At 36.4% G+C, this 23,381-nt stretch overlaps 1 protein-coding gene and 1 long non-coding RNA gene across 2 annotated transcripts in view; one reads left to right on the plus strand and one right to left on the minus strand.

The window, feature by feature from the left end:
* The window catches only part of ATRNL1 (attractin like 1), a 794,298-nt gene that overhangs the window by 302,717 nt on the left and 468,200 nt on the right, over window positions 1–23,381 (plus strand). The gene's annotated exons all lie outside the window — the stretch shown is intronic.
* On the minus strand, window positions 7,165–21,940 carry LOC120873927. Its single transcript, XR_005723561.1, has 3 exons — window positions 21,925–21,940; window positions 13,315–13,318; window positions 7,165–7,419 (listed from the first exon to the last, which is right to left on the minus strand). It is a non-coding gene; the product is annotated as an uncharacterized LOC120873927 (long non-coding RNA).

Consider the following 23,381-nt stretch of genomic DNA (forward strand, 5'->3'; position numbering starts at 1 on the left):
TCTACACTCTATGGAAGCAGTTATTTTGAAAAGTGGCTGAAAGTGAAAAGTAAAAAGATCCAATTCCTATTTAAAAATATCCATGAGACCATGAGGCACCAAGAATCCTCTGTCCAAAGATAAATGTCACTGTTTTATTTTGACAAAATTTTATCAGTGATGCATCAAACAAGCAGCAATAGTTTCTGATAAAAAATATTCAATTTTTATGATTGTTTTTACTTAATTAATATAGTTTAATATTTGCTTTAGTTGACTTGTTACACAGGGAGAGAAATTAGTGTATATAGCCAAAAGAAAGTATTTCATGTTATTTTAGAATTTCTGCTTGTAATTTAATTCTTTTTTGTATGCTATAGCATAAAAGATGTATGAAGAGTTTAATTGTTGTTTGCATAACAGGACATCTTCGTACCATATCCTTTTTGCAAGCCAAACCTTTTATATAGATTTTGCTTTAATTATTGTCGATAGTATTTAAATATATTTATGTGGTACTTTTTTATATTACAGTTCTTTTGAGTACTTTCAGTTATAATGTTTCTATGTATGTTTAAACACATTTAACAGATCACAATTTAAAAAGTATTACATGAATAAGGAGACACTTTAACTGATATGTAAGAAAGTAGAAAGTAGAAAGTACTTCATCTGGTTTGATCCGATTTGGATCTAATTTTGCCTTTAATGAGAAGAAACTTAGTAGCGTGATGATAGAATTTTGTATATTTCTGAAAAATTAAGAAAACAAAGAGGATTGATAATAATTATTTCTTCAGTATCTTCTCTATTCAATCAGTCAAAGGCTAATATAAAGTAGTGCTTCCTACGGAAATGACGGATATTATATACTTATATAAATTTTTGGCTATACTATCCAGCAGATGTTTCTTAAGTTTCAGTCACACACAGGATATTTTGCTAGGGGATGAAATAGTGCTGAAAGTATTCTCCACTGTCAAGTAGCTCGAAAAATGTTAATCAGCATTGTCTTAGTTATAGGTAAAGGAATTCAACTTTAAATTAGCTTTGAAGTAACACAAGATGTTATAGACTTAAAAAGGAAGGCATCCAAAGGAAAAGTCTTTGGGAACTTCAAGAACTCAGTGTCTCCTTCTAGGAACATCTTAACTTAAAGTTGCTTCCCTTGACATTCTTTATACCATGTTATATAAATAATTATTGAATTGGCTCATTCCTTTTCTGTCTCTAGGTTCTATTTTACCAAGTATATAGACTGAACTCTATTCTAGTTGGATTTATAGAATCCTGATTTAGACTTTATTTTGGGGGGCTCCAAAATCACTGCAGACGGTGATTTCAGCCATGAAATTAAAAGACACTTACTCCTTGGAAGGAAAGTTATGACCAACCTAGAGAGAGTATTAAAAAGTGGAGACATTACTTTGCCAACAAAGGTCTGTCTAGTCAAGGCTATGGTTTTTCCAGTGGTCATGTATGGATGTGAGAGTTGGACTGTGAAGAAAGCTGAGCGCCAAAGAATTGATGCTTTTGAACTGTGGTGTTGGAGAAGACTCTTGAGATTCCCTTGGACTGCAAGGAGATCCAACCAGTCCATTTTAAAGGAGATCAGTCCTAGGTGTTCTTTGGAAGGAATGATGCTAAAGCTGAAACTCCAGTACTTTGACAACCTCATGCAAAGAGTTGACTCATTGGAAAAGACTCTGATGCTGGGAGGGATTGGGAGCAGGAGGAGAAGGGGACGACAGAGGATGAGATGACTGGATGGCATCGCCGACTCGATGGACGTGAGTTTGAGTGAACTCTGGGAGTTGGTGATAGACAGGGAGGCCTGGCGTGCTGCAAGTCATGGGGTCACAAAGAGTCGGACACGACTGAGCGACTGAACTGAACTTGCCACTTAATGGAGCACAAATTCCTTTAGATATATACATCTATAGTTTAAAAAAGCAGAAAACAGACTATAAATGCGATTAGAAACCAATTCTAAAATTCCAGAAAATTTTCACCTTTCTCGGTGCTGTAATGATAGGCTGCTACCATTTATATGTATTATGTCATGTATTTTGAAAATCAGACAGCTAGTATGTAGCAAGCAGCTTTAAGCCATACCAGTCAGTTTGTCAGTAATAATGTCCTCGTTACCATGCCAATGGATCCTGCTTAGTCCTTATGCTATTCAGGTCTCTGTAGTGTTTCTGAGTGATTTCTTTTTTTCATTCTGAACTACTTTTTTCTCTGATTTCTGTTAAATCTGTCCACCCCCCCCAATTTGTGACCTCAGTTAAGTTATTCCTTTGCCTTTGCTTTAGTTACCTCATCTTTAAAATAAAGACGGTAGTGCTTATATCATAGGCTTATCATGATAATTAAACGAGATAATTAGGTAAAATAGAACTCTGCCTGTACTACAGTAAATAATTGCAGTAAGCAGTAGATAGACGAGCATCATTTTCTCCCTCCTCATCATTGGTATGTAAGAGTGTTTTTAATCTTCTTATCATATATCTCACCTGTTTAAGTTCTTCTTCGATTTCTCATACCATTTAAGATAAATGGTATTTATTTTACTTGTCTATAGTAGGTTGATATCTTACAACAAAAAGTAGTACAACAATTATACCTGCTTATATAACAGTTGAAAATGAAATAGTTTATTTTAAATTATTTAGTTTAATTCACTTTTTTTAGCTTCTTAAGGTTGGAATTTAGATCACTGATTTTTGAACTTTCTTCTTTTATATGCCTCTGATGCTATAAATTAACCTCAATGCATTGCTACAGGCACATTCCGCAAAATTTGAAAAGTTTTATGTTCATTTTCATTCACCCCCAAATATTTCTTAATTTCCCTTGTGATATACTCTTTGACTCCTGAGTCACATAAAGTTGTCTTAATTCTCAAATACTTTGGTTTTTTCCAGGTGTGTCCCTCTTATTATTTCCTAATTTAATTTTCTCTGTGGCCAGAGAATACTATGTATGGTTTTAATCTTTTATGTTTATTGGCTTTGAGTTTTGCTTGTTTACCTTTTGCCCAGAATATGACTGCTTTTGCTGAAAATCCGTATCTGTTTAGGGAAACAAGTACACTTTCCAATATTTTGTTTTTCTTTGAATGTTAGTTGAGTATTTGGTGGATAGTATTGTTCAGTATTCTGTACCCTTATGTTCTTTCACCCTTTTCTGTCAATTATTGAGAATGTTTTTGGAATTGCCAACTATATTTGGTGATTTTTTCAGTTTCTTGTTTCAATACTCTCCGATTTTCTTTTTAATTCTTCGCAATTGCACTCTTTTCTACAGATATTTACTTTGGTTAATATTCCTGCTGTATTGACCCTTTTCTTGTTATAACATCTCTTTATTTTATTTTATTATCTCTAAGTCTTGCCATACCAAGTTAACTTGCAGTTCCACCATCTGTCTACTCTTTTTTGTTTGTTTGTTTCTGTTGATGACTTTTCTTTTTTTTAATTTTTTTAATTTTTTTTCATTTAAATTTTTATTTTCACTTTATAATACTGTATTGGTTTTGCCATACATTGACATGAATCTGCCATGGGTGTACATGAGTTCCCAAACATGAACCCCCCTCCCACCTCCCCATATCATCTCTCTGGATCTTCCTAACTATTGCTTAGCCTTTGTCCCAGTGCAAATATAACCTCCTCTTATACATGACTCTTCTCTTAAACTGGCAGATTCTTCAGCATATCACATTTTGTTGTAATTATTGTTTCACTTCAGTTCAGTTCAGTTCAGTCGCTCAGTCATGTCCGACTCTTATCCCCTATTAGCGTCAGAACTCTGTTACAGTAGAAACTGTCCTCTTTGCTTAGGTGAAGTAATTCAATGAATAGTTTTTAAATTAAGAGATGAGTAATCTGTTTCTCCTGAGGGAGAAATCACAGCAAGTCTACATAGAGAGGGTTTGGAGAAAATGGAATCCTCTTACACTGTTGATGGGAATGCAAATTGATACTACCACTATGGAGAGCAGCATAGAGATTCCTTAAAAAGCTAGGAATGAAGTAACCACATATGGATTTTTATGGATTCTTATAAAACAAAACAAAACCTTTTATTTTTTCTCCAAAAATGAAATTGTATAGTAGTTTTATTAGATAAAATTTATTGTAAGGAGTAGAAACTGTCTCTGATAACAGGCAGATGGAAAATATATTATTGGTATAACATGCTACTTACAATGTGAAGCAGGGAATAAGTAATCCAGTTTACAATAGACAGAAAGCTCTTAGTCGTAGAAGTTTTCAGTTCTATGAAGTGCTTTACATTCTTGCCTAGTCATGGCTACTGTAGTAAGTGAAGTCTCATGGATTTTTCAATTCTTCCATATTACTCAGTCAAGATCTGAGAATCATAGGTGAATGAGTCTGGCGAATTTAGGTCACCCATCTATTCCATTGTTGTAGTGGAGGGCGGAAGAAAAAAGATCTCCCAAAAAGAGCTTTTTTAGCTTCCATACTGGAATATATGAGACTAGAGTGCACTGCCTCAATAAGAAAACAAATGTTTGAATAAAATAATTCCTTGCTGTGGCAGGAGGTTTTTTTATAGTGACCAGAAATCAACAAATATATGCTATCATAGGTGACCTTGCTCAAAACATATAATTATTTATGGAATAAAAGTATCTTTCTGAAATTGATATTTGCCTATATTAGGAAAATATTACAGATTTCACTGAGGAAATTATACAGTTGTTATTGAAGTGAGAAAGGAGACTTCCTGTATTTTAAAAATACACAGGAAGTATATTAATTTTAATTTTAATTAACCTGGTACAAGGTAAATTATATGTAATATTTTTTTAATCACTGCCGATCTTCTGTGGATGTTTTTATCTACCTCTTAAGGTGACAATTGCTTACTTTCTTCATGGCACTACAGAGTAGGTATTGAGAACACAGATCCTAAATCAGACTATAGCTTTACAGTTTACATTTTCGAGCTGTATGATTGGGAAGGAGTCTTTTTTAAGTGTCAGTACTTCAGTTTCTTCATGTGCAAAACTGGAAATGATAATAGAGTCTGCCTTTATTAGTTTTCTTGCTAAATAGCTTTTAACCACAAACTTACCAGCTGAAAACAACACCCACGTAGAATGTCAGTTTTAACGGGTCGAGCTCGTTCCTCTGCTCAGTGTTTCCCCAGGTGTAGTCATGGTGTCTGCCAGGCTCTTATCTGTGCCCAGATGTTTTGGCAGAATTCGGTTGCTTACAGTTGTAGGACTGAGGTCCCATTTTTTTTGTGGCTTTCAGTCGTAGTATGTTCTCAGCCCCTAGAAGCTAACTGCTGACTGCCATTGCCTGCCATCTGACCCTGTAAGAATCATGGCGTGTTGCCTCTTCAATATCAGCTGAATAATCTCTTTCGTTTAAAATCTTTCTCTTTAGTCTGTTAAAGTGGAGTCTGATGTAATGTAACAATCATGGGAGTGACTGTTCCATCACCTTTGCCTTAAAATGTAACCTGACTAGTGGTGTGGCTTCCATCCTTTTCATAGATTCATGGGAAAGAATATATAGGGTGTGTACACCAAGGACTGGAATCTTGGAGGCCTTACTAGAATTTTGTCTACCACTCTGTTTTAGGGTAGTTTTGCCGGTTAAAAAACTAATACATGTCAAAATTTCTAGTTAGGACTTAGTCAGTGTTAGCTGTAATTAATATTATTTAAATGCAAAATTCTTGATTCTCACTAAAAGTAGTCATGTGAAACTAAAATGACCTTCAGATTTTGTAAAGTAATGCTCAGCTGGATTATAAACTAGATACATATTTTATTGATAAAATATCAAGTTAGATTTAAATTATAAAAATGCCACATCATTCTAATTCTTATTTATGTGATATACTCTTTCTCTTTAAAACTTCACATTTCTCTCAAGAATTTTTTTTTTTCTCATTAAACTTTTTTTAATGGGTCTCAAATTCTGTGACAGATTTTTGGTCAAGTTGTTTTCATTAAAAAGTGCTGATTTTAAAAACTAATAACTTAAACTGCCACACACAAAACATATGGTCCACAAAAACATCCTTCTTTCCTTCTGAAGGTTTTACGATGCATTGTTACCATTAACCAGTCTTTTACTATTAAACTTAAATGGCCAATTGAGACAAACAGTTCTGAGACCGTTCTTCCACCACTGATTAAGACTGGGGTGGCAGGTATTGGGGATAATATTCATTTAGCCTTCTGAGCTTTCTGGGCAGACTTGGTGACCTTGCCAGCTCCAGCTGCCTTCTTGTCCACTGCTTTGATGACACCCACAGCGACTGTCTGTCTCATGTCACGCACAGCAAAACAGCCCAGGGTAGGATAATCAGAGAAGCTCTCGACACACATAGGCTTGCCAGGAACCATATCAACGATGGCAGCGTCACCAGATTTCAAGAATTTAGGGCCATCTTCCAGCTTTTCCCCAGAACGACGATCAATCTTCTTCAGCTCAGCAAACTTGCAAGCAGTGTGAGCTGTGTGACAGGTGCATATCCAGCACTGATTTGGCCTGGATGGTTCAAAATAATCACCTGAGCTGTGAAGCCAGCAGCTTCCATGGGTGGATCATTTTTGCTGTCACCAGCCACATTGCCACGATGGACATCTTTGACAGACACATTCTTGACATTGAAGCCCACATTGTCCCCAGGAAGGGCTTCACTCAGTGCTTCATGGTACATTTCTACAGACCTCACCTCAGTTGTTACACTGACTGGAGCAAAGGTGACCTCCATGCCAGGTTTGAGAACACCAGTGTCCACACGACCCACAGGGACAGTACCAATACCACCAATTTTATAGACATCCTGGAGAGGCAAACGCAAGGGTTTCTCAGTTGGGCGAGTTGGTGGCAGGATGCAATCCAGAGCTTCAAGCAGGGTGGTTCCACTGACATTGCTGTCCTTATGGGTGACTTTCCATCCCTTGAACCATGGCATATTAGCACTTGGCTCCAGCATGTTGTCACCATTCCAGCCAGAAATTGGCACAAATGCTACTGTGTGGGGTTGTAGCCAGTTTTCTTAATGTAGGTGCTGACTCCTTAACAATTTCCTCGTATCTCTTCTGGCTATAGGGTGGCTCAGTGGAATCCCATTTTGTTAACACCAACAATTAGTTGTTTTACACCCATGCTCATGGGCCTGCCCATTCTTGGAGATACCGGCTTCAAATTCACCAACACCAGCAGCAACAATCAGGACAGCACAGTCAGCCTGGGATGTGCCTGTAATCATGTTTTTGATGAAGTCTCTGTGTCCTGGGGCATCAATGAGGGTAACATAATACTTGCTGGTCTCAAATTTCCACAGGGAGATATCAGTGGTGATACCACGCTCACGTTCAGCTTTCAGTTTGTCCAAGACCCAGGCATATTTGAAGGAGCCCTTTCCCATCTCGGCAGCCTCCTTCTCGAACTTTTCAACTGTTCTCTGGTCAGTCCCGCCACATTTGTAGATCAGATGGCCAGTCGTGGTAGACTTCCCTGAATCTACGTGCCCAATGACAACGATGTTGATGTGGGTCTTCTTTCCCATTTTGGCTTAGGTTTAATGGTGGTTTTCATGACACCTGTGTCCTGGCGGCAAACCCATTGCCAAGAATTTTTGTTTTATACTTGATATTATTTAATTTTACTCTTATGTAGACAGGTGAAGAATTTTTGTCATCTTGTTTTTTTAATTTAAGGAATTGTATCTACCTTATGCTCAAATACTTCTTTAAGTCCATTTTTCTTTGCTATTTTCAGGTTCTCATTATTTTTCCAATCACATTTCTGTTTCTATCTTCCAAACCATTTAGCTTTTATTTCAAATTTTCCTTTTTCCTCTCCTTCTTGTTTCTCAATCTATTCTTCTAGCATAATATTTTATTGTTTTCATATATCCATTCATTCTGCTTTTTTTTCACTTATTTTATTTTTTAAATGTTTCCTGATTCTCCTTTCACAAAGTGTTCATATTTTCCCTTAAGTTTTAATATGCTTATGGGCTGCATATGCTTAGTTGGCTGCTCTGAAAAGTACTGCATATAGGAAGGTGTGGTAGACAACAGTCTGTGTCAGACCTAATAACTATAGGTGGTAGAATGGATGTCGAAAATGTATAAGATGAAAATCTCCAAGGAATGTTAATTTGTTATTTAGAAATTTATTACTCAACCCTGAAGCCTGGTGTGCTGCAGTCCATGGGTCGCAAAGAGTGGGACACAACTTGGCGACGAACTGATCTTATACCTCAACCCAGTCCTATTATATCAACACTAGATTTGAATATCCAGCTACCTTCTTGATATGCCCACTTGATATATAAAAGACATTTCAGACTAACATGTCCAAAAATATTGTCTGTAATCTTTTCTCAAAAAAAAAAACAACTTTATTCCTTTCTATTATCAATATATAGACGATATCCAGGTCACAGGACGGGAAAAGGTCAGTTTTCATTCCAGTCCCAAAGAAAGGCAATGCCAAAGAATATTCAAACTACCACACAATTGCACTCATCTCACATGCTAGCAAAGGAATGCTCAAAATTCTCCAAGCCAGGCTTCAACAGTATGTGAACTGTAAACTTCCAGATGTTCAAGCTGGATTTAGAAAACGCAGGAAACCAGAGATCAAATTGCCAACATCCGTTGGATCATCAAAAAGGAAAAGAATTCCAGAAAAACATCTACTTCTGCTTTATTGACTGTGCCAAAGCCTTTGACTGTGTGGATCACAACAAACCATGGAAAATTCTGAAAGAGACGGGAATACCAGACCACCTGACCTGCCTCGTGAGAAATCTGTTTGCAGGTCAGGAAGCAACAGTTAGAACTGGACACGGAACAACAGACTGGTTCCAAATCAGGAAAGGAGTACGTCAAGGCTGTATATTGTCACCCTGCTTATTGAACTTCTAAGCAGAGTTCATCATGAGAAACATGGGCCTGCCTGAAGCACAAGCCGGAATCAAGATTATCGGGAGAAATATCAATAACCTCAGATATGCAGATGACACCACCCTTATGGCAGACAGTGAAGAAGAACTAAAGAGCGTCTTGATGAAAGTGAAAGAGGAGAGTGAAAAAGTTGGCTTAAAATTCAACATTCAGAAAACTAAGATCACAGCATCCAGTCCCATCACTTCATGGCAAGTAGATGGGGAAACAGTGGAAACAGTGACAGACTTTATCTTTTTGGGGCTCCAAAATCACTGCAGATGGTGACTGCAGCCATGAAATTAAAAGACGCTTACTCCTTGGAAGAAAAGTTATGACCAACCTAGACAGCATATTAAAAAGCACTGACATGACTTTGCCAACAAAGGTCCATCTAGTTAAAGCTATGGTTTTTCCAGTAGGCATGTATGGATGTGAGAGTTGGACTATAAAGAAAGGTGAATGCTGAAGAATTGATGCTTTTGAAAGTTGGTGTTGGAGAAGACTCTTGAGAGTCTCTTGGACTGCAAGGAGATCAAACCAGTCAATCCTAAATTAAATCAGTCCTGTATATTCATTGGAAGGACTGATGCTGAAGCTGAAACTGCAATACTTTGGCCACCTGATGCGAAGAACTCACTCATTTGAAAAGACCCTTATTTTGGGAAAGATTAAAGGCAGGAAGAGAAGGGTACGACAGAGGATGAGATGGTTGGATGGCACCACCGACTCAATGGACATGAGTTTGAGTAAATTCTGTGAGCTGGTGATGGACAGGGAAGCCTGGCGTGCTGCAGTCCATGGGGTCACAAAGAGTTGGGCAGGACTGAATGACTGAACTGAGTTGAACTGAAGAGGATTATCCAGTACCAGTTGCTGCATATTAACAGGGACATTGAGAAACTGGGATACGTACAGAAGTAAACTATACATGGGAATTGTATGAATAAGGGTTTAATATTTTGAAATTTCTATGTGGACTAAAATTTTAATTATTTCTATAGAACATTAGAGAGTGGAATTAAAGTCAGTTGATAGATATTATAGAGAAATATGTGTGTATGTGTCTGGGATTCCCAGGTGGTGCAGTGGTCAAGAATCTGCATGCCAGTGCAGGAGATTGAAGAGACACAAGTTGGATCCTTGGGTCAGGTAGATTCCCTGGAGTAGGAAATGGCAACACAGTCAAGTATTCTTGCCTGGAAAATCCCATGGACAGAGGACCCTGGCAGATTACAGTCTAGGGCATCGCAAAGAGTCAGACACGACTGAATGACCAAGCACACATATACGTGGAACGCTAAACACGTGAATTAAAATCAGTCAGTTGATATTACAGAGAGATATCTGTGGTGTGTAGTTGCTTTGTGGGGTCGCAAAGACCCCATGGACTGTAGCCTGCCAGGCTCCCCTGTCTGTGGGATTCTCCAGGTGATAATACTGGAGTCAGTTGCCATTTCCTTCTCCAGGATAGAGAAAGATAGTGCAAGTTAAAACAAAATTTCTAATGAATAGAATTGTCCAAAAGAATGGTTTTCCAGCCTTAATAGTGATCACTTCACTTACAAAATTAAGTAGAGGCTTTATTATAGTCATAAGTATTATAGGGAAAATATAAGTGGCTTTTTAGCTATAGTATTTCATAATTCTACCATTTTAATCACACCATAAGAGTTTATATTTTACACAGATGAGAAAATGTTTTTGCCACTTAATTATTAGAATGCTTATAGTAATTGGTATGTTTGATTAATGAAAAGTTTCTCATTAGATGCTTTAAAGTTACTGTCACTTGTATACTTTGTTTTAGGTAGGAAGAAAATTTTCTGATAAAGTCAGAGCTGATGAAATACAAATAGTTTAAATGCAATTTGAGTAGGTAAATACAAACTCTTTTAAAGGTTTTGTTAACTAGTAAACTCTTACAAATATACATAAAGTAGTGAATGTGGGCTATTATATATATCATATAAAATATATTATAAATCTATACACATCTCTCTATCATCTGTTTATCTTTAGACCTGAGGTAAAAGTAAAATTAAATGGAAGTTTCTTAAACTGGATTTTTTAAATAAAATCTTGACTGAAATAATATTAGTATTTGTATTACTGAAATATATAGTTTCCTTTGGTTATAATGTATATTTTATTACAAGCTGTATATCAAATGTTTTTGTTTTTATCTATCTCTTGTCCCTTTCCTCAATAATCCCATTAAATTAAAATTTTTTTCTTTTATTATTCAATAGAGCCTTTTAATATGAATTATATGACCTACAATCCTTATACAGATGACATATGACTAAATATTGTAATAATTGCTAAGTTAAAAGGTAAATTAAGGCTTCTCATTCTAAAAGTATTATTTCCACCAAAATCCACTGGCTCCATGATTTTTTTAATACTCATGAACATGTTTGAGGAATAAACATCTTTACTGAGGTTATTTTTTTGTGCTATACCATTATTTTTTAGTCCCTGTTACTGAGTTATATGGATTGTAAAGGTTTAATTCTAATTGTATCATAAATAATATTCTTACTGGTAGAATTTTAGAAATCACAATGATTATTTTGTTCTGCCAGATATGTAATATGGCTATCAGAGTAGGACATTTTTAAGTAGGTAGCCACTTGTCCACATTAATCAGACTTTAATTGAAGTTGGAGCCTCTTCATTGAAGGGGGAGCCTCTGCCATTTAACATTTTATTTGATCAATTTATATGTTTAAGAAAGCCATTTCCATTTGAAGTAAATCATTCTAATTTTTAAACAACTTTCTTTATTGTCTTCAATAGAGTATTTTATATTTTAGATTGCCAAACCTAGCATTCAGACATCTTTAAGACTCCTAATTATTACTGTAACACCCCTAGCTAGCAGTAGTATGTGATGAATATACCAATGATGTAGTAATTAAACAGGAAAAATTTTTTTTTGGTAATGTTAGGAATCATGCTGTTCAGTTGATTTTCATCAGGTTCTTGGCGGAGATTTTATTTTGTTAACCCTTATTCTTTATTACTTGTAATGCCATGCAATTGAATCTTGACAATAAAAAAAGAAAAAAAATTACTACTATAACTGCAATGCTAATACCTTAAAAACAGAAAGAGTGCATTGAACTTAAGTACTTTGTATTCTCTTGCAATAATGCTGCTCATCAACACTTACATATCACCGTTTAAATTAAATTAAATTAGATTGAATCTAAATTACCTGTTTCTGAGTAAATGGAATTTGGTAATTCACTATTAAGTCAATCTGCAAACTGATGTCATAATTTAGATTTGATTTTTTTAATGAGAATGATGCTAGGAATCATTCTTCAATTTGCAAATCTAATTTCCATAGTACACTAGGTGATATCCTCTTACTAATAGTGGTTAAGTTATATAGAACCAAAGAGAAAAAGAACAGAATCCTAATGTTGATGTTTGTAAATTTTTATCACAAGTCTGTTAGTATTTTGAACATAGACATGAGTCATTTGAGCACAGAAGAAGATGCTAGCTACTTGACAGACAGGGATTGGAGCCTATAGGAAGTTTTATCTTGTGTATATGGTGTGAAAGTAAAAGTTATAACATGTGTATTAATAAAGATGTGCTTAGTTGTTCAGTTGTATCCAACTCTTTGTGACCCCATGGACAGCCTCCTCTGTCCTTGGGGATTCTCCAGGCAAGAATCTTGGAATGGGTTGTCATGTCCTCCAGGGGATCTTCCCAACCCAGGGATTGAGCCCAGGCCTCCTGCATTGCAAATAGATTCTTTACCCAGTAAGCCACCAGGGAAGCCCAAGAATACTGGATTGGTTAGCCTATCCCTTGTCCAGGGGATCTTCTGTCCCAAGCATTGAACTGGGGACTCCTGCCATTGAAGGTGGATTCTTTACTGGCTGAGCTACTGGGAAAACCTAAATAATAAAGATGTCCTTGTATAATTTTTCCCAAATTAACTCAAAGGACATATAATAATAATAGCATTATTATCATGATTATCTGCTGTTGTTATTATTGTCTTCCAAATGGGAAAAGGTCAATTTTCATTCCAATCCCAAACAAAGGCAATGCCAAAGAATGCTCAAACTACCACATAATTGACTCATCTCACATGTTAGTAAAGTAATGCTCAAAATTCTCCAAGCCAGGCTTCAGCAGTACATGAACCGTGAACTTCCAGATGTTCAAGCTGGTTTTTGAAAAGGCAGAGGAACCAGAGATCAAATTGCCAACATCTGCTGGATCATCAAAAAAGCAAGAGAGTTCCAGAAAAACATCTATTTCTGCTTTATTGAGTATGCCAAAGCCTTTGACTGTATGGATCACAATAAACTGTGGAAAATTCTGAAAGAGATGGGCATACCAGACCACCTCACCTGCCTCTTAAAAAACCTGTGTGCAGGTCTGGAAGCAACATTTAGAACTGACTGGACATGGAACAACAGACTGGTTCCAAATAGGAAAAGGAGTATGTCGAGGCTGTATATTGTCACCCTGTTTATTTAACTTATATGCAGAGTACATCATGAGATATGCTGGGCTGGAGGAAGCACAGGCTGGAATCAACATTGCCAGAAGAGATATCAATAACCTCAGATATGCAGATGACACCACCCTTATGGAAGAAAGTGAAGAAGAACTAAAGAGCCTTTTGATGAAAGTGAAAGAGGAGAGTGAAAAAGTTGGCTTAAAGCTCAACATTCAGAAAACTAAGATCACGGCATCCAGTCCCATCACTTCGTGGCAAATAGATGGGGAAACAGTGGAAACCGTGTCAGACTTTATTTTTCTGGGCTCCAGAATCACTGCAGATGGTGACTGCAGCCATGACATTAAAAGATGCTTACTCCTTGAAAGAAAAGTTATGACCAGCCTAGATAGCATATTAAAAAGCAGAGATATTACTTTGTCAACAAAGGTCTGTCTAGTCAAGGCTATGGTTTTTCCAGTGGTCATGTATGGGTGTGAGAGTTGGACTATAAAGAAAGCTGAGCACCAAAGAATTGATGCTTTTGAACTGTGGTGTTGAAGACTCTTGAGATTCCCTTGGACTTCAAGGAGATCCAACCAGTGCATCCTATAGGAGATCAGTCCTGAGTGTTCATTGGAAGGATTGATGTTGAAGCTGAAACTCCAATACTTTGGCCACCTGATATGAAGAGCTGACTCATTTGAAAAGGCCCTGATGTTGGGAAAGATTGAGGGCAGGAGGAGAAGGGGACGACAGAGGATGAGATGGTTGGATGGCATCACCAACGCGATGGACATGGGTTTGAGTGAATTCTGGGAATTGATGATGGACAGGGAGGCCTGGTGTGCTGCGGTTCATGGGGTTGCAAAGAGTCAAACATGACTGAGGAACTGAACTGAACTGAAATTGTTAAAGACTTGAGAAATTTGTTATCGGTTCAGTTCAATCACTCAGTCGTGTCCGACTCTTTGCGACCCCCTGAATTGCAGCACACCAGGCCTCCCTGTTCATCACCAATTTGTTATATATATTTTCAAATAAACCTTTCCTGTTAAGATTCTTCTTTCATTAAAACTCTTAGCACAATTTCAAGAAATAGCATTGGAAATTGTTAATTTTATTAGTTACTCAACTAATATATCAGTTCTGATAATCAGAAAATGTCTATGTGAGGACTAAATCTAATAATATTTAAGGAATATATTCTTATAGAGAGGAATGGAAAGTTTTTATGACAGTGACAATATATGATTGGTTATGATAGGTACAAATGCTCTAGAGATTCAGAGATGGAAGATATATCAAGTTTATGCTATAATGTCAGACTTGAGTAGTAAAACTGAGACCATATTGCTCAGAAATCACAAAATATGTACTAAGTTGTTCTCTGCAGAGTTTTGGTGAGTCCTTATATGAAATATTACTACCAATGCTGTTTTTTATAACCAACAAAATAGTTTCAATTAGATATGATAGCTTAAGTGTAAAATATTTTTCTAAGAATATGGCTTATAAAGAACATTTTTAATCTTTTCATTTGTAAAATATTTCTAAGAAATTTTCCAACTTCTTTATAGTAGTATTTTTAAAAGTCATTACTTTTCCTTTGATGTTTAATTAATCTGTTAAGATTTTTAATGCACTCTGTCTAAATATTCATTGTTGTTCAGTCGCTCAGTCATGTCTGACTCTATGAGACCCCATCAGTTCAGTTCAGTTCAGTTCAGTCGCTCAGTCATGTCCGACTCTTTGCAACCCCATGAATTGCAGCACGCCAGGCCTCCCTATCCATCACCAACTCCTGGAGTTCACTCAGACTCACTTCCATTGAGTCCATGATGCCATCCAGCCATCTCATCCTCTGTCGTCCCCTTCTCCTCCTGCCCCCAATCCCTCCCAGCATCAGAGTCTTTTCCAATGAGTCAACTCTTTGCATGAGGTGGCCAAAGTACTGGAGTTTCAGCTTTAGCGTCATTCCTTCCAAAGAAATCCCAGGGCTGATCTCCTTCAGAATGGACTGGTTGGATCTCCTTGCAGTCCAAGGGACTCTCAAGAGTCTTCTCTATGGACTGCAGCATACCAGGCTTCCCTGTCCTTCACCATCTCCCAGAGCATGCTCAAACTCATGCCCATTGAGTCAGTGATGCCACACAATCATTTCACCCTCTATAATCCCCTTCTGCTGCCTTAAATCTTTCCCAACATGAGTGTCTTTTCCAACGAGTCAGTTCTTCACATCAGGTGGCCAAATTATTGGAGCTTCAACTTCAGCATCAGTCCTTCTAATGAATATTCAAGATTCATTTCCTTTAGAATTGACTGATTTGATCTTTTTTCAGTCCAAGGGACTCTCAAGAGTCTTCTCCAAAACCACAGTTGAAAAGCATCAATTCTTTGTTGTTCAGCCTTCTTTATGGTCCAACATTCACATACATACATGACTACTGGAAAAGCCAAAGCTTTAACTATATGGACCTTTGTAGGCAAAACAGTGTCTCTACTGTCTAGGCTTGTCATAGCTTTTCTTCCAAGGAGAAAATGATTTGTAATTTCATGGCTGTAGTCACCATCTGCAGTGATTTTGGAGCCCCCGAAAATAAGGCCTGTTACTGTTTCCATTGTTTCCCTATCTATTTGCCATGGAATGATGGGACCAGATGCCTTTATTTTTGTTTTTTTGAATATTTTGTTTTAAAACAACTTTTTTACTCTCCTCTTTCACCTTCATCAAGAGGTTAAAGTTTAATTACTCCTCTCTTTCTGCCATAAGGGTGATATTATCTGCATATCTGAGGTTATTGATATTTTTCCTGGCAATCTGGATTCCAGCTTGTGCTTCATCCAGCCTGGCATTTCGCATGATGTACTCTGCATATAAGTTAAATATTCACATAACCTAATAAATATTTTCAGATACTTACACTCATAATTTGATCTTATAGACTGTAATATTTTTATATAAAACAGAAAAAATTTGTTTCTATGTAATCTCCATTATTAATTTTTAAACTAAAATAAATTTTTATTCTATCATACACCTTTCATTGTACATAGCTGAAATTTGAAGTTTTAAAAAGTTATTGCAGTTCAGTCAATGAGTCGTCTCTGACCCTTTACAACCCCATGCCCTGTAGCATGGCAGGCTTCCCTGTCCTACACTATCTCCCAGAGCCTGCTCAAACTCCTGTGCATTGAGTCAGTGATGTCATCCAAGCATCTCATCCTCTGGCACCGGCTTCTTCTCCTGCCTCAGTCTTTCCCAGCATCAGGGTCTTTTCCAGTGAGTTGACTCTTCACATCAGGTAGCCAAAATATTGGAGCTTTAGCTTTAGCATCAGTCCTTCCAGTGAATATTCAGGATTGATTTCCTTTGTGATTGATTGGTTTGATCTCCCTGCAGTCCAAGGGACTCTCAAGAGTCTTTTGCAGCACCACAATTCAAAAGCAGCAATACTTCTGCATTCACCCTTCTTTGTCTTTTACCCTGACATTTCACATGATGTACTCTGTATGTAAGTTAAATAAACAGGGTGAGAATATTCAGCCTTGATGTATACCTTTCCCAATTTTGAACCAGGTAGTTGTTTCTTGTGCAATTCTAACTATTGGTTCTTGACCTCAATAGAGGTTTCTCAGGAGACAGGTTAAGGTGGTCTGGTAATTTCATGTCTTTAAGAATTTTCTACAGTTTGTTGTGATCTACACAGCCAAAGGTTTTAGTGTAGTCAATGAAGCAGATGTTTTTCTGAAATTTCTTTGCTTTCTCCATGATCCAATAAATGTCAGCCATTTGATCTCTGCTTCCTCTGCCTTTTTTAAACCCAGCTTGTACATCTGGAAGTTCTTGGTTCTCCTACTGCTAAAGGTGAACTAGCTTGAACTATTTTGAGCATTACCTTGCTGGCATGTGAAATGAGTGCAATTGTACAGTAGTTTGTACATTCTTTGGCATTGCCCTTCTTTGGAGCTGGGATGAAAACTGACCATTTCTAGTCGTCTGGCCCCTGCTGAGTTTTCCATATTTGCTGGCATCTTGAGTACAGCATTTTAAGAGCATCATCTTGTAGCATTTTAAATAGCTCAGCTGGGATTCTGTCACCTCCACTAGCTTTGTTCATAGTAATGCTTTCCCTGGTGGCTCAGATGGTAAAGCATCTGCCCACAATGGGGGAGATCTGGGTTCAATCCCTGGGTTGGGAAGATCCCCTGGAGAAGGAAATGGCAACCCACTCCAGTACACTTGGCTGGGAAAATACCATGGAAAGACGAGCCTGGTAGGCTAAAGTCCACGTGGTTGCAAAGAGTCAGACACTACTGAGCGACTTCACTTTCACTTTTTACTTTCAGTGCTTTCCCACTTGACTTCATGTTCCAGTATGTCTGGCTCTAGGTGAGTGACCATATCATCATGATTATCTGAGTTATTAAGACCTTTAATTCTGTGTATTCTTGGTACTTCTTAATCTCTTCTGCTTTTATTAGGTCCTTAGTGTTTCTGTCCTTTATCATATGCATCCTTGCATGAAATGTTCCATTGATATCTCCAATTTTCTTGAAGAAATATCTGGTCTTTTCCCATTCTGTTGTTTTTCTCTCTTTCTTTGTATTGTTCATCTAAGAGGAAGAGAAGGAAAAGGCAAGGGAGAAAGGGAAAGATATAATCAACTGAATGTAGAGTTCCAGAGACTAGCAAGGAGAGATAAGAAGACATTCTTTTTTTTTAATTTAAATTTGTTTATTTTAATTGGAGGCTAGTTATTTTACAATATTGTATTGGTTTTGCCATACATCAACATGAATCCGCCACGGGTGTACACGTGTTCCCCATCCTGAACCCCCCACCCTCTTCCCTCCCCATACCATCCCTCTGGATTGTCCCAGTGCATCAGCCCCAAGCATCCTGTATCCTGCATCGAACCTGGACTGGCGATTCGTTTCTTATATGATATTATACATGTTTCAATGCCATTCTCCCAAACCATCCCACCCTCTCACTCTCCCACAGAGTCCAAAAGACTGTTCTATACATCTGTTTCTCTTTTGCTGTCTTGCATACAGGGTCATCGCTACCATCTTTCTAAATTCCATATATATGTGTTAGTATACTGTATTGGTGTTTTTCTTTCTGGCTTACTTCACTCTGTATAATCAGCTCCAGTTTCATCCACCTCATTAGAACTGATTCAAATGTATTCTTTTTAATGGCTGAGTAATACTCCATTGTGTCTATGTACCACAGCTTTCTTATCCATTCATCTGCTGATGAACATCTAGGTTGCTTCCTTGTCCTGTCTATTATAAACAGTGCTGCAATGAACATTGGGGTACATGGGTCTCTTTCAATTCTGGTTTCCTCAGTGTGTATGCCCAGCAGTGGGATTGCTGGGTCATATGGCAGTTCTAGTTCCAGATTTTTAAGGAATCTCCACAGTGCTCTCCATAGTGGCTGTACTAGTTTGCATTCCCACCAACAGTGTAGTAGGGTTCCCTTCTCTCCACACCCTCTCCAGCATTTATTGCTTGAAGAAGACTTTCTTAAAGGAACAGTGCAATGGAATAGAACAGTTGTGGGGACCTACTAAATTGGTTTTAAAAACACTTTCTTATGGAAAGCACCTTATTCACTGCATTCTGGTCCATTAGTCTAAATTTAATGGAGAGGAGAATAAGAATTAACCTTCAAAGTTTCAAAATTAGATGTGTATAGAAAATATTTTTTCTTTGAAATTTTATAACTTTCATTGTTTCTTTAGCAACTATTAATGCCTTTTTAAATGCAGATGGTTCGATCACTTATTTAGTAGAAGTATATATTTATGGAGAAAATGACATTTTGCAAGTACCGCATGCTTTAGTAAGACTGTGGCTACATTTGCTTCTTTGGGGTTTAGATGTAAACCTGTTTTTGAAGTTTTAGAGGCAGAACTGAATGATGAAGGGTTGGTGAATATCACTCTATAAAAGGAAGGTCCCTTTTCACCTCTTAAATTATAGGAGAGAAGCTAGTTGTGGGGGAAAAAGAAAAGATAATTTATAGAAGGTAGTGTTACAAGCATAAACTGCATATAGACTTCTATATTAGCCATTACTCTTGCAGTTTTATATATTTGAATTTAAACCTGATACTTGAATACCTTATAAATATGCTAATACGATAATCAGGAACACGTAGCATTACAAATACAAAACTTTATCTTTCCATTTTAATGGTTTGGTTTCACTTTTTAACACTTAATACTGTTTTTGAAACGATAATATCCTTTAACTTACAGAAAATTTACTCTCTGAATATGTAGATTTAAAGCTCTATATGTTTTTACTGACTACTCTTGATTTAAAACTAATCATTTTTCTGAACAGCTTGACCTTCAGTAAAATGAAACTGTTTTGAGACTATTGAGAGCATTAAGTTGCAAATCTCTAGAAGTTACTGCAATTCATTCACCCCCTGGTGCACCACATGGTAAAGAATCCACCTGCAACGCGGGAAACCTGGGTTCCATCTCTGGGTTGCTAAGATCCCATGGAGGAGGAAATGGCAACCCACTCCAGCATTCGTGCCTGGAGAATCCCATGGACAGAGGAGCCTGCTGGGCTACAGTTCATGGGATCACGAAGAGTGAGACACGACTAAGCGACTAAGTACACAAAGACATATAAGTAAAAACACTAGGCTCTTTGCTAGTTGCTAGAAGTGTTTTGCTCAACATTGTAATTAATACTTAACTTCAAATATCTTGAAGTTGAATGGAAAGAGAAGACAGCTGTGCTAATTATTGCAGCGCACTCTGATTGATTCTTGCTAGGAAAGTATGGAACTTAAGAACTAGCTTCAGAATGCATTGGTTTCCATTTTACCTCCACTGCTTGTTGCCTGAGTAATCTATAAACCTTTATTTTCTTATCTATAAGATAAATTTAATAACATTACCTACTTTATTGGCTTATTCTGAGAATTAAATAAACTAGTGTGTAAAAAACACTCTGCATAGTGCCTGGGCAATGGTAAGCACTTTAATAAATGTTAGTGTGTATGGTAGGAACAACAGGCGTACAGTTGAGGGCCACTGTACAGGATCTGGACGTGGCAGGAAGCGGATCATTTGGATAGGAGTTACTCAAGAGAAGAAGGTGTTAGCGCAGGAGGAAACAGTTTGTGGCAAACAAAGTGCAGAGGTTGCTAATGAGCACAGTGTGATCCCGGCCGTGTCAGTGCTCTGCGTAGAGAGAAGCAAGGGCCACGGTTTGGGGATCATTGCTTCTGTGTTAAGGAAGTTGGAGTTCAAGATAAAAGTGGTGGAAAAACAGTGAGGAGATTTAAGTGGGGGAGTGAAGCATCCTGAGGAGTAGAATTATGGGAAAGTCCTTCCATTTCAAATATAGAACATTTTGTAGGCTGGGTAAAGGATGACCAGAAACTTATGAGATTGAAGACAGTTAGGTTTCTACGTTAAACCAGGAGGAAAGTTATAAGTGCCTTCACTGAGGCATGTGTTTTCTCTAAGAAGAATTAAACTCGTTAAACTTTTATAGACAACATTCAAGGTTTTATGATCACAGAGTAATGTGTATAGTATTCATGCAGAATTGGCCAGTATGTTTGTTCATCATACATTTTATTCTCTTTTAAAAATCATCCATTTTTTATTTAACTGCATTTTAAAAAAATATCACTTTATCAGAAGTGATATAAATTTATATTATCAATAAGCAGTGTATTAGTTATCTGTAGGAAATTTATGCTTATTAATATCTCAAATAGATTATCTTAGTTGAGCTTATTCAGTAATAGTTAATTTAAGCACCATTGTACTTTATTTTTAAAAATGCAGAGATAGACCTAATATGATTTTGAAATGCTTGCTGAAACAAGCCCAGTTGTCTTTGAGATATGACTCGATGACTAACTTGGATTACTTAACTCTGCTTTTATGTCATCATTTTGAAGGACTATAATCCAAATAGTGGTTTCAAGAACCTCTCTTTTACTTTCAGTTCGTTAGATGAATTTAATCATTTTAACACATCTCTTCATATTTTCACTTTTTTTATGTCTCAATATTACATCAGAATTTATAGCAAGCTGACATTTTGCACAAACACACCAGTTTGTCCTTCATAATAAGAACATTTTTTTCTGTCTTATAAAATCTGACATTTTGTGGTAAATATCAAACTATTAATCTACTTCTCTATTCCAAGCACACTTAATGCAACTTTTTCATCAAATCATATATTCAAAGTGTTGATCGTTATTGTTGTTAATGAATAATACAGCATATTTTAAAGCAGGTTTTAGATTTTGGACATGTTTTCTATATGAATTTACATTTAAGATTAAATGGACAAAGTGTATTATCTTTGTTGCTGTAGTTTCAGCTAACTGTGATATTTAGCATTTCAGTTTATCAGTCATTTGGGACACTTTAAAAGCATGAAGAAAATGAGAATATTGTGAAACTTTAATTGGTTTCCTGATTTTTTAATAATTTTCTTTGAATAATTATTAGATAACTTGAAAAAAATCATTAAAGAAAAGAGAATTTCAGAGGTACATTTTGTTGGTTAAAGTTTTAAAACTAAGTTTAAATTCAGCTTAAGTAAACTTCTCATATTTTTCATAGTAATGACCACAAAACCAAATTGGAACATATTGATTACCTGTAAAGAGGCATGTTATAACCAAGTGTTTCTTATTAGACAGAGATTTTAGAGTCAGAAGTGTCCCATATCCTCTAGAGATACACTTTCAGGGAAACTATGACTATAGTATTGCTTTTGTTGTTATAATTTGTCTCACTGTTGTCTAAATAATATTAGCTAAGTGATCAAAAGACCACTCTGAAAGATCACTTGATTAAAAAGTAATATTTCAGGCAATATCATATGGTTTATATGAGAACATTATAGTCTGAACTAAGTCATCTTCTGAAAGAAATTCCTGGAAGACAAGCCTAGTTAAAAATGTTTATTGTTGAAATTAAGAACTGAGGTAAAATACATATTGAGAAACTATTTCTGCTATCTTGGTTTCAAATTATTTTATTTATATGTAGGTAAAATTATAAATGGTAGATATGAATTTTTTCTGTGATTATAAATGCAAACATTTTATTCAGATGCAAATTTTTTCGAACATCTGAACTCTATATAAATTTTCTAAGAGTTAATACTATTTTATGATCTGAAATTTGAAGGTATAGTCTATATGCTTATTGATTTATAAAGGAAGATCAAATAAATAATTTTTTAATGTTTTGAAGAATAACATCTGTTCCTCCTTCCTTTCATGGCTGTTAATAAGGATTTATGATATGCTAAATTTTGATGTTGTTATTTATTTATTTAGCAGATTTTTTAAAAATTAAATGCTTACTATGTACTGTGTACCAAATAGTGTTCTAGGTAGCAGAATAGTGGCACAGATAATATGAACAAGGCTCGTATTCTCAAGGAATTTACATTTTATTTTTTTTTAATTTTAATTTTTACTTTATTTTACTTTACAATGCTGTATTGTTTTGCCATACATTGACATGAATCCGCCATGGGTGTACATGAGTTCCCAATCCTGAACCCCCCTCCCACCTCCCACCCCATATCATCTCTCTGGATCATCCCCGTGCACCAGCCCCAAGCATCCTGTATAGGAATTTACATTTTAGTGGGGAAAGATATTTTAACTAATAATCAACCATCAACCAATATATCAGATAATTTCAGAATGAGATATTTATAAAAGAAGTAGGTTCACATAACAGTATAGAATAAGGGAGAGGGCAGATACTTTATCTAAGTGTTAGAGCCGTGTGTTTGAGGTGAAATTTAGATGATAAGGAGCTAGCCCTATCGACCAATATCATATGAAGACCAGTTGCCAGTATCACTTAGAACGGTTCTTCATTTATCTCTATTTAGTTCTTTTTCTGTAGGTCTTCCGATTTCTTTGGAAGGGACCTGGAGTTGCTGGAT

The sequence above is a fragment of the Oryx dammah genome, unplaced genomic scaffold, assembly GCF_014754425.2.
Source record: "Oryx dammah isolate SB20612 unplaced genomic scaffold, SCBI_Odam_1.1 HiC_scaffold_14, whole genome shotgun sequence".
NCBI lineage: Eukaryota > Metazoa > Chordata > Mammalia > Artiodactyla > Bovidae > Oryx > Oryx dammah.